This window comes from Hyla sarda, chromosome 9 (assembly GCF_029499605.1).
Source record: "Hyla sarda isolate aHylSar1 chromosome 9, aHylSar1.hap1, whole genome shotgun sequence".
NCBI classification, from domain to species: domain Eukaryota; kingdom Metazoa; phylum Chordata; class Amphibia; order Anura; family Hylidae; genus Hyla; species Hyla sarda.
Window position 1 is genome coordinate 173434300 of NC_079197.1, and position 18051 is coordinate 173452350.

At 42.4% G+C, this 18051-nt stretch overlaps 2 protein-coding genes across 6 annotated transcripts in view; one reads left to right on the top strand and one right to left on the bottom strand.

The window, feature by feature from the left end:
• The window catches only part of LOC130290563 (RNA-binding protein Nova-2-like), a 159436-nt gene that overhangs the window by 73580 nt on the left and 67805 nt on the right, over positions 1–18051 (bottom strand). The window lies entirely within an intron of this gene.
• Positions 1–18051, top strand: part of EXOC3L2 (exocyst complex component 3 like 2) — a 104306-nt gene that overhangs the window by 39410 nt on the left and 46845 nt on the right. The window lies entirely within an intron of this gene.

Genomic DNA, 18051 nt, shown 5'->3' on the forward strand with positions numbered 1-18051 from the left:
AACAAAGACAACAGTTATCATGGTATATTAATGCGATTTAAACAATAACCATGCACAAAGAATAATATATGGCCACTTGCTCCCAGATACCTCCTAATGAAAGGCTTGGGCATGAGATGGATTTGACGCCCTGATGAACCCTGCCTTTTTAAGGGGGAGGGGGGAGAAACATGTTGGGGCAGGAATAATTTTGTAGGGTTTTCCCCTTTTGTATTACTGCACAATACCCCTATGCTTTAATAACCAATCGGGATAGCTGTGGCCTTATTGGTTTATCCGTTTCGGGCAATTGTGCGTAATTTGAAGGACTTTTGTTTTTATATATTAGAATTAAAGGTTATGTTTTAATAGTGCTGGGAGAGTTTATGATTTTTATAGACTCTTCTGTATCCAAATGATGAACTATGACAATTGATTTGGACTAATGCACAGATTATGCATTTAGTACTACTCCGCTAAGTCATATAGGACCGGACCCTTATACACCTGAGGCTAATGGAGGGGGGAGGGGGGGGGGGGGGGTTCTGAATGTCTCCAGTTCAGGCTACATAAGGATCAACAATGCACAAATAACCGACACTACTTGAGTCATAGCTGATATTGTGCTGCCATCTACTGCCACCACCAGATATAGCGGCAGGTCCATAGGAACAAGAAATGGACGTAAGAAACTTCAAGTGAAAACCAAGTCGAAAAACATTCCTATACACATATGCGACAGTAAAGACACTCTGGAATGTCAGTAGACAAGGACTACAGTACCCAGCATTACATGAGGTTCATGCAAACTAAATTGCGTTGTGATATTTCTCCAATTCAATCTGGGGTCCTCCAGCTGTTGCAAAACTACAACTCCCAGCATGCCTGGACAGCCGTTGGCTGTCCGGGCATGCTGGGAGTTGTAGTTTTGCAACAGCTGCAGGACCGCTGGTTGGACATATAGGACATAACCCATATTCCTGTCAATAAGGCTCCATTCATATGATGGAGAAGATCAATGTGGAAAAAACGGCAGATGCCACCCAACACTCCATGTCCTAGTATCAACTTGCAGACTAGCTACCCTGCTGGATCGAGTAGATATGTCCCCAAATTCTCCCATTGTGCCCCAGGACTTATGTCATAAAACTGTATAGTCCAGATATTTTTGTCCCCTTAGAAACAATCTGGGTATAAAGTGGAGGAGGATGAGAAAAAGGCCAATCAACTAAATGCCTCCTATACTGTATGTTTATAGGAAACATGTAAATTCATTGACCAATGATTGACAAACCTTTTTATTTACTTAATATTTATGGATTTTATTATAGGGGTTGTTCCCTTGAACCGGTATATAGCAAATGTGTTGACAGTATTTAAAAGGGCCCCAAAAAGTGATCCCAGAAATGACAGACCTGTAAGTTTACCCCTTGAGGACCATTTTTGGAATGGCGTTTTTTCCTCCTCCCCTTCTAAGAATCATAACGATTTCAGTTTTCCACCTACAGAACCGTATGGGCAACAAATTGTACTTTGTAAGGACATCACTCATTTCATAACAAAATATACGGCAAAAAAAAGAAAAAAAAAAATGTGTTATGAAATAAAAAAAAAATAAAAAAACACCATTTTGTATTTTGGGGGCTTGCTTTCTAGGCAGTGCACTTTTTTGTAAAAATACCACCTTATCTTTATTCTGTAGGTCCATACAGTTACAAGGATACCCAATTTATGTAGGTTTTATTTTATTTTACTACCAAAATTCGCATGCTTAAAATTGTCCTCTTCTGGCCCGTATAGCTTTTTTATTTTTCCGCATACGGGGATGTGTGAGGGCTAATTTTTTGTGCCGTGATCTGTAGTTTTTATTGTATATTTTTGTTTTAATCACTTTTCATTTATTTTTTAAGGTATATGAAGTGACCAAAAATGTGCAATTTTGGACTTTGGTATCTTTTTACGTGTGTCACGTATTCATGGCTATGTATAAATACTGGCCCTGATTTACTATTGTAAACCCCACATGTTTTGCCGACACACTCTCCATTTTACTCAGAGAACCCCAAAAGGGGCGTGGTCATATGAGAAAAGGGGCGTGGTCGCTGAAAGGGGGCGTGTCTCTGACATTTTCACAAAAGCCCAACATGTTTACTAAGGTTTCCACAGAAAATGTGGTGGATTTGAGCTGAGGAAAACCCTACAGATCAGAGAATGTGTAAAATGCAGAGCAATGTGTAAAAAAAAGCAAAATGTAGGAAAAAGTACAAAATGTACAGAAACTTTAATAAATACTGTGAAAAAAAAATTGTAGGGTATCAAATAGGTATCCACAATACTTCAATTATACAGAGGACATAAAATATAGTGTCGCACTACCCAAGTAAAAAGCAGCAAAGAGTTACACAGTTAGGGAATGTGTATAATAGAAAAAGTATAAAGACTGACTAAAAAAACATTAGACCTCCGTAATATACCGGCCATGTACCCAGGTAGATACCACACACCTACACCCCAACGCCCCCTGACGAAGCCCATAGGCGAAGCGTGCATTGGGGTGTAGGTGTGTGGTATCTACCTGGGTACATGGCCGGTATATTACGGAGGTCTAATGTTTTTTTAGTCAGTCTTTATACTTTTTCTATTATACACATTCCCTAACTGTAGAACCCTTTGCTGCTATTTACTTGGGTAGTGCGACACTATATTTTATGTCCTCTGTATCACTGCATTATTATGGATACCGATTTGATACCCTCACTCACTTTGTTCTCTGTATTTTTCATTCTAAGTGCCTATATGATTCTGCTTTTTATAGGATTTTATATGTGTTTGTATTCATTCTTATAAAGTATATTCATGTTGGATTACAATTTCTTGCTCTGGTACCTTCTTCTTTTTGGCATATATTTCTTTCCGTGTGCGCCACCGACCACGCAACTTAATAAACGTTAGATATTAATAGTTCAAACATTTACGCACGTGGCAATACCACATATGTTTATGTTTATTTTTAGCATAGGACATAAAGCATACAAGAAAATCCTGCACTCACCACTCGGCAAGTGACTCGATGCTCCTCAACGGGAAAACCGGGGACCCAGGCTGCAGAGGTGTGGGCGCTCAGAGGCAAACAACATCTGGTTGAGCGCCCACACCTCTGCAGCCTAGGTCCCCGATTTTCCCTTTGAGGAGCATCGAGTGGTGAGTGCAGGATTTTCTTGTATGCTTTATACCCTATGTTACATTGAGTCTTTCTTTCTACTACATCCCAGCACCACCATTACTGATTACGGTATTATGTGCCGTCTCACATCTGTTCTCCGACACTTATGTTTATTTTTGTTTACATCATTTTATTTAAAAAATGGGAAAAGTTTTATTAGGGGAGGGGCTTAGTCACATTTATTAACTCTATTTTTTTATCAACTTTTTTGTCTCCTTAGGGGGCTATAACGTGTAATCTTGCGATTGTATACACTGTTTACTGCTGGGTTTGGCTCAGCATTGATTAGTGTTTTCGGCGCTCGGCTGCTTTAGCCTGCCATAAGAGGGTATAAATAGCTAATATGAGTAAAAATGTTATGTATTAGTTTCTTAATAGTACTTTAGAGAGAAATGATATCAGATCAATAAATGATTGGAGGTGAAGAAATACACCTGAATACTTATTTATGTATTTAGTTAATCAATATATGTATAACCTCTTTCTTCTTTTTCCCTTTTTTTTCTTTTTTTTTCTTTCCTTCTTTTCTGTGTCCTTTTTTTTTACTTTATATGTTTTCCTTATGGATGTCTACAAATATGTGCTACATTTGTTGATAATTGAGATTAATAATTGACATCCGGATTATATGAATTGTAATCAATTAAAAAACTAATAAAAATGATATAAGCAATAAGAGGACCGATTGGACAGTGAGGAGGCAGGTAAGGGCCTCCTCCATGATTTCGGAGCTGATGTCCTGATCAGCTCCCTCTGCTAACCGGCAACATTAAATCTTGCATTTAGATGCTGCAATCAACTTTGAATGCCTCGTCTAAAGGGTTAATTCTGGGCATCGGCCCTATCGGTGATTTCCAGCTTTAACCATGGGTCCTGGCTGCTGATAGCAACTGGGACCCACTCGGTATGAGGTGCGCTCAGCTCATGTGCTTCAAAATGCGGGATCAGGGTATACAGTGAGTTACGCCTTTGTTACTTCAGGGGTTAAAGTTTACTAGTTGATTAAAAAAAAATACAAACTGTGTGGTTTTGTTACATTAACAGGTTCTTCTTTTTCCTTACTTCTCTAGCCAATCACAGCACAGCACCTACTCCTTACTGCTATCCATTGACGAGGTGCTGGTGAAAGGCTGCCACTGCGCTGGGGGATGATTTACCTTACTCTACTATAGATGCTATCTAGAGAGAGAGGGTAGTTACTGAAAGAAACAGCATAAGCACAGCAAGGAAAGGGTTACACAGAGCCAGTGTTTCCCAACCAGGTTGCCTTAAGCCAGGCATAGGAAACCTTCGGCACTGCAGATGTTTTGGACTACATCTCCCATGATGCTTTGTCAGCATTTTGGCTGTAAGAACATCATGGGAGATGTAGTCCAAAACATCTACAGTGCCTGCCTTAAACTGTTGCAAAACTACAACTCCCAGCATGCTGGGAATTGTAGTTTTGCACAGCTGGAGGCACCCTTTTTGGGAAACCTTGCATGTATTGACCTGCTGAGATGAGAAGGAAGCCATGATTTACCTTTAGAAGACAGTAAAGATCATCTAGAGGAGGCAGACAGATAACACGAACTTAGTCAAAGGCTGTCTGGGCATGCTGGGAGTTGTAGTTTTGCAACAGCTGGAGACACGCTTGTTGGGAAACACTGCCATAAGCACTGACATGCTGGTGCTGAGATTAAAGTAAAGCCATGATTTACCTTTGGGGAAAGTGAGGATCATCTAAATCAGTGTTTCCAATCCAGTGTACCTTCAGCTGTTGCAAAACTACAACTTCCAGCATGCATGCTGGAAGTTGTAGTTTAACATCAACTGGAGGCACCCTGGTTTGGAAACACTGGTGTAGATAGTAAATAACTGGTTTAGTGACAAGAAACAGATGGTGGTTACTGATAGAACATACTCCAATTGGGCTGCAGTTCCTTGAGAGGTACCACAGAGGGCAGTATTCAGGGCCAGACTAGGGCTGAAAACCAGCCCTGGAAATAATTGCATACCAGCCCCAAAATATTGGGTCAGCCGCCGGCAGCCATGCCCAGATTTATCACTTTACAGTACACTATATATCTATCATGGAAATAAATTGCTACTGCATTTGACTATATTGTTGGCACCCCTGAAACGTAAATGTTGGCCCCCCTGAAATTTTTCTAGAAAATTAAGTATTTCTCACAGGAAAGGATTGCAGTAACACATATTTTGCTATACACATGTTTATTCCCTTTGTGTGTATTGGAACTAAACCAAAAAAGGAGGAAAAAAGCAAATTGGACATAATGTCACCAAACTCCAAAAATGGGCTGGACAAAATTATCGGCACCCTTAACTTAATATTTGGTTGCACACCCTTTGCAAAAAATAACTGAAATCAGTGTCTTCCTATAACCATCAATAAGCTTCTTACACCTCTCAGCCGGAATGTTGGACCACTCTTCCTTTACAATCTGCTCCCGGTCTCTTATTGGAAGGCGCCTTTTCCCCACAGTAATTATAAGATCTCTCCACAGGTGATCAAGGGGATTTAGATCTGGACTCATTGCTGACACTTCAGAGCTCTACACTCTTTGTTGCGGGTTCCAGCTAGCTATGGCGTCTGATGTCACATCCGCTGCTAGCCGCGACTAAGTATACGCTAGGCCCCGCCCCCGGTCGACACGAACACAGAGGGCGTGGGCAATTGCGCACGTCAGAGCCCACGCCCACTCAATCGCGGCATGGAGCGCTGATGTGATTAGAAGCTAGAGTGTTTGACAGGTAGGTCTATGGTTAAGGCACAAACATTATACTGGCTCCAGTGCTACAACTCCAGAGTTCTAACCATTAAAAGGTCAAGATTATTAAAAGGTCAAATTAATAAGCAGAGAGGCACCAACAATTCACAGGGGACATCCGATTAATTGAATCAAATTTATGATTTTAGTTATAATTTAAAGTAAGCGAAAAAATTGGCAAAAAGGTTATAAGAAGCCAAATGCAGTTCAAATCATACGCAGAGATGACAATCAATCAAGCTTGTTATTAAAGGGGTACTCCGGTGAAAACCTTTTTTCTTTTAAATCAACTGGTAGCAGAAAGTTAAACATATTTGTAAATTACTTCTATTAAAAAACCTTAATCCTTCCAGTACTTATTAGCTGCTGAATGCTACAGAGGAAATTCCTTTCTTTTTGGAACACTGATGACATCACAAGCACAGTGCTCTCTGCTGACATCTCTGTCCATTTTAACAACCATGCATAGAAGTATGCTAAGGGTAGCATGGTGGCTCAGTGGTTAGTACTGCTGCCTTGCAGTGCTGGGGGCTTGGGTTCAAATCCCACTAAGGACAACAATAAATAAAGCTTTATTATTATTGTAATAACGTCAGCAGAGAGAACTGTGCTCGTGATGTCATCAGAGAGCATTCCAAAAAGAAAAGAATTTCCTCTGCAGTATTCAGCAGCTAATAAGTACAGAAAGGATTAAGATTTTTTAATAAGTAATTTACAAATATGTTTAACTTTCTTCCACCACTTGATTTAAAAGAAAAAAGGTTTTCACCGGAGTACCCCTTTAAGATTGTGTTATATCAGTAGTAACTAGAACATTGAGGATGGATAGAGCCAGGGGGGGGGAGAGAAATTATAAAAACTTTTATATACAGGGTAAATTGTATTATAAGTGCATGGGTTGGAGCTATAATAGATAATGAGCAATAGGGTAAGAGGAATTCCACGTGGCCCCGCACAAATGGAGGGAGGTACCTATTTAAATTGTGAGGGATGTTGACATGGCGCTAGGGGATACTAAACTTGCCCTAAGAATCCCTGTTACAGGGCCCTGCGGCCTAGGCGGGGTGGCCGCCCTAAAAAGGGCGGTCCCGCACAGGAACCTCCTATTGCCACACTACATACATACCTAGATGATGATAATGACCACTATCTCCTATTGGCTGACTACAGCCGTCCCTCACTGCCTAACTGGTCATTATTTGCCGAGGCCACCTGGGATCCAGTTTAAAGAAAACACCCAAATTGTATATGCTCATTCAAGCCCCTAGGGGCTACTGTTTTTAATCTATGTATCCACCGACACTCTTTTTGTAATAATATACGGTCTATATTCCCCCTTCTTTCTGAGGTGAAAACTCTCTCAATACCTATAAAAGATTATTGATTAGCATTTCCAGCATGTACACTATTGATGTGATTGGCGATAGAGGTGTCACGATGGTTTCTAATGTCCCCAATATGTTCTAATATCCTTTTCTTAAACTCTCTGCTGGTTTTCCCTACGTATGAAAGGGAACAAGAACAAACTGCAAGATAGATAACTGCCTTAGTTGAACAATTAATAAAGTGTTAAATAGTGATAGATTCTGTTTGATGGGGTAGGGTGTTCGTTCTCGCAACGAATTGGCAGGCCCGACAATGTCCACATTTAAAGCATCCTTTCGTTGGTGCTAAACGACCCAGCCAGTTTTGTGTGATGGAATTGGGCTGTTGCAGATGGCTGTGGACTAGCAGGTTGCCAAGACTGCGGCCTCGCCTATAAGTAATCTGTGGGAAATTGCCTATAATTTCTTGTAAATCAGGGTCGATTTTTAAAATATCCCAATGTTTTGTTATAATATTACGTATAGGGATGGCTAGTTTGTCATATGTGCCTATGATTCTAGCACATGGTTTAGTGCTATAGTGATCAATATTCTGTTTCGGGGTCAAAAGTTCATTCCTGGGCTTCAAGGAAGCTTCTCTAAGGGGTTGATTCAGGATATAATCCGGATATCCCCTATCGCGAAATCGCTGTTTCATAATCCGTGCCTCTCTCTTATAATCCTCTGAGCGTGAACAGTTCCTCCTGAGGCGTAAAAACTGCCCCTTGGGTATGCCCCTCTTAAGGCGACCCGGGTGGCAGCTTTCCCACCTCAGGAGGCTGTTCGTGGAGGTGATTTTACGGTAAATTGTACTCTGAAGTGTACCATCAGAGTCCCTCAAGATGCTAATGTCCAAGAAGTTGAGTACTTGTTCCTGTGTTTCAAATGTGAACAGTAGGCCTATATCGTTAATATTTATAGCATGAACCAATTGTTCAAAGGTGTCTCTCGTGCACTTCCACAGGACGAACACGTCGTCGATGAAGCGCAGCCACATCAACGCAGATTCACTAAAATGTTATCGGATGTCCGAGAAAAGGATGGTGGCCTCCCACCAACCCAGGGTGAGATTCACGTAGCTGGGGGCACAGGGGCTCCCCATCGTGGTCCCCCTGAGTTGGTGGTAGACTCGGCCTTGAAAAAGAAAATAGTTATGTGTAAGAGTGAACCTAAGTAGACGGAGCACAAACAAATTGTGTTCATGGAATTGGGCACCTCGAAAGTTAAGAAAATACTCGACCGCTCGTAGACCAATCTGATGGTGGATGGAAGAGTAGAGGGCTTCGACATCTATACTGGCTAAAATAGTATCATTGTGGATGGTTATGCCCTCTACCCGGAGCAGGTCCATGGTGTCCCTAAGGTAGGAGGGTACCGTAAACACAAATTCACAAAGTATTTTATCGAAATAGATACCCACGTTCTGCGCGATGCCCAGTACAGTGGGGTCATGTGGTAAAATGTTGTACGTTTCCTGATCATCTAGAAGTCTCCTACACATTCTGATGTATTTGGGTCTGTCTAATAAAACAATGTTTCCCCCCTTATCTGCAGATTTAATAACTAATTAGTCATTATGTTGTAGCTGATGAAGGGCATGTTTTTCTTGTCGTGTAAGATTTTCTCTGAGACCCTTGCTGTCAGGAGAGATTGCTTTAAGATCTCCAAGGACAAGCTGAAGAAAGACATCAATACATGAAGTATCACCAATAGGTGGAAAAAGCTTACTATTTAGTCGCAAGTCCGTAAAGGGACCTTCTCCTGGTAAGCGTTCATTTTCATCCAAAAGGTCCACTAGTTGTCTAGCGGTAATAAAATCCTCCTCTGTCAATCCACAGGTCTGTCCTACTCTTTTATCTTTTAATTTTAAGAATTTGTGCCATTTTAGGCGTCGGACAAAGAGATGTAAATCTTTGGTCCATTCAAACCGATCGTGTTTGACAGAGGGGACAAATGATAGACCCTTTTGGAGGACTTGTAATTGTGTATCAGTGAGGACATGGTTCGATAGGTTAATCACCTGGGGTTGATTCACACTGTTTACTGACGATATTGTGGTCTGCGAGGGGGTGGGCCCCGAAGTTGGTAGGAATCTCTGACGTTCCCCTCTAAAAAAGGAGAGGGTGAAGAAGAGGTAGCACCACCACATGTTGTGGGTTGTTTGTTATAGGAGCCTCTATTTCCAAACCTTCCCCTCCCCATCCTGTTTCTATAGGTACCTCCATTGGCTCCTCCTCTTTGATTTTGTGACCCTGCTTCTGAGTGATCAGTGTCGGAGGATGTAATGTCAGTTTCAGTGTCCCTAGCGGTTACGTTTTTGTCCAATACACTGTACGCCTTGTTTTCCTTAAACTAACAACTGGCTTACGGAAACACATGATTTGTTTTCTGAGAATAATTACATTCAACCTAAGTATACCCCCTCTTTGCGTACAGCATTCAGGGAGTTAACTAGTCTCTACAAACAACACATTACCTCATTTTGGGAGGTTCAGGGGTTTGAAAGCTATGTGAAAAATAATATAGTTCCCCGGGGTCTACGTGTACCTATTTTACCTTCAACAAGATTGAGGACACCTACGGTCCTGACTAAATGGGAAACAGAGGCTACTAGCTGTTCATTAAAATTCATGAATATCTTATTGGAGGAGGAGAAGAGACTTTTGGATACTTTATCTATTAGACTACAGAAACAAAAGGAAGTGGTCCTCCGGTTTAAGACTGACCCGGAATTCCCTAATAAAGAGACACAACTACAGAACCAAATAGAAAGATATCAATACCAAGTAAAACAGGAAAAACACGAGCAATTCATCAGGGACCTAGCCGACATTAAGGAAAACAAGGCGTACAGTGTATTGGACAAAAACGTAACCTCTAGGGACACTGAAACTGACATTACATCCTCCGACACTGATCACTCAGAAGCAGGGTCACAAAATCAAAGAGGAGGAGCCAATAAAGGTACCTATAGAAACAGGAGGGGGAGGGGAAGGGGTGGAAATAGAGGCTCCTATAACAAACAACCCACAACATGTGGTGGTGCTACCTCTTCTTCATCCTCTCCTTTTTTAGAGGGGAACCCCAGAGATCCCTACCAACTTCGGGGCCCACCCCCTCACAGACCACAATATCGTCAGTAAACAGTGTGAATCAACCCCAGGTGATTAACCTATCGAACCATGTCCTCACTGATACACAATTACAAGTCCTCCAAAAGGGTCTATCATTTGTCCCCTCTGTCAAACACGATCGGTTTGAATGGACCAAGTATTTACATCTCTTTGTCCGACGCCTGAAATGGCACAAATTCTTTAAATTAAAAGATAAAAGAGAAGGACAGACCTGTGGATTGACAGAGGAGGATTTAATTACCGCTAGACAACTAGTGGACCTTTTGGATGAAAATTAACGCTTACAGGGAGAAGGTCCCTTTACGGACTTGCGACTGAATAATAAGCTTTTTCCACCTATTGGTGATACTTCGTGTATTGATGTCTTTCTTCAGCTTGTCCTTAGAGATCTTGAAGCAATCTCTCCTGACAACAAGGGTCTCAGAGAAAATCTTACACGACAAGAAAAACATGCCCTTCATCAGCTACAACATAATGACCAATTAGTCATTAAATCTGCAGATAAGGGGGGAAACATTGTTTTATTAGACAGACCCAAATATATCAGAATGTGTAGGAGACTTCTAGATGATCAGGAAACGTACAAAATTTTACCACATGACCCCACTGTGCATTACTGTAATGAGCTATCTGACATACTCCGAGATGCACTGTCCAAGAGGCTAATTGATAAAAAGGAATTAGATTTTCTGTTACCATCTTCACCGGTCATTCCTACATTCTACGCGCTGCCCAAGGTGCACAAGGGGCTTATCCCCCTAAAAGGGCGCCCCATTGTATCAGGGGTGGGGGGCATCATGCAGAACGTGGGTTTCTATATCGATAAAATACTTCGTGAATTTGTGTTTACGTTACCCTCCTACCTTAGGGACACCATGGACCTGCTCCAACGGGTAGAGGGCATAACCATCGGCAATGATACTATTTTAGCCAGTATAGATGTCGAAGCCCTCTACTCTTCCATCCACCATCAGATTGGTCTACGAGCGGTCGAGTATTTTCTTAACTTTCGAGGTGCCCAATTCCATAAACACAATTTGTTTGTGCTCCGTCTACTTAGGTTCATTTTTACACATAACTATTTTCTTTTTCAAGGCCGAGTCTACCACCAACTCAGGGGGACCGTGATGGGGAGCCCATGTGCCCCCAGCTACGCGAATCTCACTCTGGGTTGGTGGGAGGCCACCATCCTTATCTCGGACATCCGAGAACATTTTAGTGAATCTGCGTTGATGTGGCTGCGCTTCATCGACGACGTGTTCGTCCTGTGGAAGGGCACGAGAGACACCTTTGAACAATTGGTTCATGCTATAAATATTAACGATATAGGCCTACTGTTCACATTTGAAACACAGGAACAAGTACTCAACTTCTTGGACATTAGCATCTTGAGGGACTGATGGTACACTTCAGAGTACAATTTACCGTAAAACCACCTCCACGAACAGCCTCCTGAGGTGGGAAAGCTGCCACCCGGGTCCCCTTAAGAGGGGCATACCCAAGGGGCAGTTTTTACGCCTCAGGAGGAACTGTTCACGCTCAGAGGATTATAAGAGAGAGGCACAGATTATGAAACAGCGATTCCGCGATAGGGGATATCCGGATTATATCCTGAATCAACCCCTTAGAGAAGCTTCCTTGAAGCCCAGGAATGAACTTTTGACCCCGAAACAGAATATTGATCACTCTAGCACTAAACCATGTGCTAGAATCATAGGCACGTATGACAAACTAGCCATCCCTATACGTAATATTATAACAAAACATTGGGATATCTTAAAAATCGACCCTGATTTACAAGAAATTATAGGCAATTTCCCACAGATTACTTATAGGCGAGGCCACAGTCTTGGCAACCTGCTAGTCCACAGCCATCTGCAACAGCCCAATTCCATCACACAAAACTGGCTGGGTCGTTTAGCACCAACGAAAGGATGCTTTAAATGTGGACATTGTCGGGCCTGCCAATTTGTTGCGAGAACGAACACCCTACCCCATCAAACAGAATCTATCACTATTCAACACTTTATTAATTGTTCAACTAAGGCAGTTATCTATCTTGCAGTTTGTTCTTGTTCCCTTTCATACGTAGGGAAAACCAGCAGAGAGTTTAAGAAAAGGATATTAGAACATATTGGGGACATTAGAAACCATCGTGACACCTCTATCGCCAATCACATCAATAGTGTACATGCTGGAAATGCTAATCAATTATCTTTTATAGGTATTGAGAGAGTTTTCACCTCAGAAAGAAGGGGGAATATAGACCGTATATTATTACAAAAAGAGTGCCGGTGGATACATAGATTAAAAACAGTAGCCCCTAGGGGCTTGAATGAGCATATACAATTTGGGTGTTTTCTTTAAACTGGATCCCAGGTGGCCTCGGCAAATAATGACCAGTTAGGCAGTGAGGGACGGCTGTAGTCAGCCAATAGGAGATAGTGGTCATTATCATCATCTAGGTATGTATGTAGGCAATAGGAGGTTCCTGTGCGGGACCGCCCTTTTTAGGGCGGTCACCCCGCCTAGGCCGCAGGGTCCTCTAACATGGACTCTTAGGGCAAGTTTAGTATCCCCTAGCGCCATGTCAACATCCCTCACAATTTAAATAGGTACCTCCCTCCATTTGTGCGGGGCCACGTGGAATTCCTCTCACCCTATTGCTCATTATCTATTATAGCTCCAACCCATGCACTTATAATACAATTTACCCTGTATATAAAAGTTTATATAATTTCTCCCCCCCCTTGCCCCTATCCATCCTCAATGTTCTAGTTACTACTGATATAACACAATCTTAATAACAAACTCGATTGATTGTCATCTCTGCGTATGATTTGAACTGCATTTGGCTTCTTATAACCTTTTTGCCAATTTTTTCGCTTACTTTAAATTATAACTAAAATCATAAATTTGATTCAATTAATCGGATGTCCCCTGTGAATTGTTGGTGCCTCTCTGCTTATTAATTTGACCTTTTCATAATCTTGACCTTTTAATGGTTAGAACAGTACAGTATAATCTTTGTGCCTTAGCCATAGACCTACCTGTCAAACACTCTAGCTTCTAATCACATCAGCGCGCCATGCCGCGATTGAGTGGGCGTGGGCTCTGACGTGCGCAATTACACACGCCCTCTGTGTTTGCGTCGAACGGGGGCAGGGCCTAGCGTCTACTTAGTCGCGGCTAGCAGCGGATGTGACGTCAGACGCCACACGCTCGCTGGAACCCGCGAGAGAGCCGGTAATCCCCGGCTCCCTTCTGGGGGCAGGTATCCCACGTTGAATAGCTGTAGAACCGCAGCAATCGTGAGTACAATGGTCTGTCATTGCACAGGTCTAGAGCTTTTTCCTTTCACAGGACACCAGTGTGAATGGAATCCTTTGTGTTTTTATTTCATGTGATCTACAACTTCAGTGGTATCTGAACAACTGAGCCCAGGGACATTGAAACTTATTCCCTTACAGGACTGATACTTAATGCAGATTTAGCCGCAAGTTGATTTGTTACTGGCATGATATATATATATATATATATATATATATATGTTTCTGCTTTTTAGGTCCATGGGCTAACTACAATTTGGGTAACTGTTGGGGACTATATTTACCTTGCCTCTTAATATTGCGGCATTTAGCAGTTGAATTGGTGTTCACTGTATCACGTACTTACATAGTTGCTCTCATTGACTACATAGCTCCACTTATTTACTTATGGTGGGCTTTCTCTAAGTGAGTTACGACTGTCTTTTGTATACATTATACCTCCCTGAGGACACCACAGAGATTGGTGGCAGAAACGCGTTGGTGGTATTTTTAGAGCTTTAACACTGTTTTTTAACAGTTTGTGTGCGATACTGTGTGTGGCTGGGCCCAGCCACACCGGATCAGCGTATACTCAACTTTATTTTGCTTTGCCATTGTGCAATTTCACATTATCAAAACAAAAAATGTTTACCTTTTAAAATATCTAAACGTAAAAGTTACATTTTATTGCACATCCTGAGAAATTATTTCTCACCGTTTGTCAAGTTCATTTTGGCAAAATGTAGTCTTGCTTTTTTATGTCTCTGTGTCAGCAGTGGGGTCCTCCTGGGTCTCCTCCATAGTGGGGTCCTCCTGGGTCTCCTCCATAGTGGGGTCCTCCTGGGTCTCCTCCATAGTGGGATCCTCCTGGGTCTCCTGCCATAGAGTTTCATTTCATTTAGATATAAACGGATAGATCATGCTGACACTGATGCTCCCTGAGCCTGCAGGACAGCTTGAATATCTTTGGAACTTGTTTGGGGCTGCTTATCCAACATCAATGCAACAAGAGGGACCTATGAGTGGAGGGTAAATCCAATATTATTAACATTTGACCGCTAAGCGGTCACTGAGACCCTAAATTTCCCACCCAATATAAAACTTAACGTTTAATGAGCCAAGATTAAAATAACCTCACACATATTGATCCATAGTGCATTGATTGGCATGACACTGCATGCTATAGTAAGTGAATTGAAAAGATAGATTGTGGCTGCAGTCCACAATCTATAGTGTGAGACAATTAAAAATCTAACACATTGCCCGCCCGCCCGACGTTTCGCCACAGGCTGTGGCTTTATCAAGGGCTAAGAGGCAAATGGCGTGCAAACAAGCCTTGCAGGGGTTTAAATAACCTCCTGTCTCTGACGTCATTGGAACATGTCACTTCCTGTATTAACATGACATCTCATTGGTTACAATCACATGCAGACTATTGATTGATCGCTTCCTGGCCAATGAAATTTAGACCAGGATGCATCCTGCTATATTCATTTGATTGACAGCATCCTTGACCAACCAGCTGAGACCATTCATACTTCTGAACTCCTCATTGGTGCCGGAAGCTGTACACGTATGTGCGCCATCAGTCCTGCGCTAACTGATAGATTCCCGAACCTCCGGTATGGACGCATGCGCAGTACGGATGCGCAAAGGAACGTGCGCGAATACTTAGTCATATACAGCCACTGCCAGGAAGCTGCGCGACAGACATATGCGCCGGCACTTAGCCGATTTTATTGCATATGGTTCACACATGGCTGTTGTTATAGAACTGTAATACACAATACAACCACTCATGTGAACAACGACTGCGTAGCAAGAATACACTAAACTAATTCGAGAACACTAAGTAAGTTACTATCTGGCAATATGGGGCGACTAACCTAGCAACGATGGTATAACATCAAATCAAGGGAGTATTATTCATAATACCGCTGAGATCGTGTAATCGATAGTAAAAGGGGGGGAGCTAATACTCATCTGTTCTGCATGGGTATAGTCATAATTAATTCATATCATCAACGGAAGTTAATCATGAGTGTAATTAATAAAAGGCTTATAACGGCTCTTCTATATAGTATCAATTGTAATAAGTGATTCCTGTCCTACAAGAAGGCTGCATAGGTGAAGCCTTCATTCAGTCCATTTGGACTTTGGGATTTTAATCTCCAAATCCATCGGGCTTCTTCTTGAAGCAGTCTGGTGTTAAGATTGCCACGTCTCGGACCCAGTTTACACTGAGTAATGCCACAGAAACGTAATTCAAAGGGAGCATCATTGTGTACAGTCCTCATATGCCTAGCAATTGGCGTATCTTGATAGGTATTAATAGTACTTATATGTTTTGAAATACGCCTACGCAATTGTTGGACTGTCTTTCCAACATCCGGACTATCCTGCGTTGACACTTTTCATCAATTGTTCTCTTCCGCCCACGCCCAGGGAGATTAGCTACAGTGCCATGGGTTGCAAACTTCTTGATAATGTTGCACACTGTGGGCAAATGCAAATCTAGATCTCTTGAGATGGACTTGTAACCTTGAGGTTGTGGATATTTTTCCACAGTTTTGGTTCTCAAGTCCTCAGACAATTCTCTTCTCCTCTTTCTGTTGTCTATGCTTAGTGTGGCACACACAGACACACAATGCAAAGACTAAGTGTACTTCTCTCCTTTTTATCTGCTTTCAGGTGTGATTTTTATATTGCCCACACCTTTTACTTGCCCCAGGTGAGTTTCAAGGAGCATCACATGCTTGAAACAATCTTATTTTTCCACAATTTTGAAAGGATGCCAATAATTTTGTCCAGCCCATTTTTAGAGTTTGGTGAAATTTTGTCCAATTTGCTTTTTTCCCTCCCTTTTTTGGTTTAGTTCCAATACACACAAAGGGAATAAACATGTGTATAGCAAAACATGTGTTACTGCAATCCTTTTCTGTGAAAAATGCTTCATTTTCTTGAAAAATTTCAGGGGTGCCAACATTCATGGCCATGACTGTGTGTACTGTATGTATGTATATATATATATATATATATATATATATATATATATATATATATGTCAATTTTCCATGCATTATAATACTGTATACATCTAAAGTCATAAATTTGGCAAGTAACAATAGTATAAGAAGGAAAGGAAATATTATCATCACATTGTAACTGACCAAATCCTGCATACTGAGTCCAATATTAACAATAATACCAGTATACAATGAGGAATATTATCACCATACATATTTCCATCATACTGTTACTGACCAAATCCTGTATACTGAGACCAATATTAACAATAAAACCAGTACACAAGGAGAAATATTATCACCATCATACTGTTACTGACAAAATCCTGTATACTAAGACCAATATTACCAATAATACCAGTATACAAGGAGGAATATTATCACAATACATATTATCGCTGGTACTGACAAAATCCTGTATAGTGAGGCCAATATTACCAATAATACCAGTATACACACTATACATGGTGGAAATATTATCACCATACATATTACCATCATAGTGTTTGTCACGATGCCGGCTGGCAGGTAGTGGATCCTCTGTGCCAGAGAGGGATTGGCGTGGACCGTGCTAGTGGACCGGTTCTAAGCCACTACTGGTTTTCACCAGAGCCCGCCGCAAAGCGGGATGGTCTTGCTGCGGCGGTAGTGACCAGGTCGTATCCACTAGCAACGGCTCACCTCTCTGGCTGCTGAAGATAGGCGCGGTACAAGGGAGTAGGCAAAAGCAAGGTCGGACGTAGCAGAAGGTCGGGGCAGGCAGCAAGGATCGTAGTCAGGGGCAACGGCAGAAGGTCTGGAAACACAGGCAAGGAACACACAAGGAACGCTTTCACTGGCACTAAGGCAACAAGATCCGGCAAGGGAGTGCAGGGGAAGTGAGGTGATATAGGGAAGTGCACAGGTGAACACACTAATTGGGACCACTGCGCCAATCAGCGGCGCAGTGGCCCTTTAAATCGCAGAGACCCGGCGCGCGCGCGCCCTAGGGAGCGGGGCCGCGCGCGCCGGGACAGAACAGATGGAGAGCGAGTCAGGTAGGGGAGCCGGGGTGCGCATCGCGAGCGGGCGCTACCCGCATCGCGAATCGCATCCCGGCTGGCAGCGGAATCGCAGCGCCCCGGGTCAGAGGACGTGACCGGAGCGCTGCCGCGGGGAGAGTGAAGCGAGCGCTCCGGGGAGGAGCGGGGACCCGGAGCGCTCGGCGTAACAGTACCCCCCCCCTTGGGTCTCCCCCTCTTCTTAG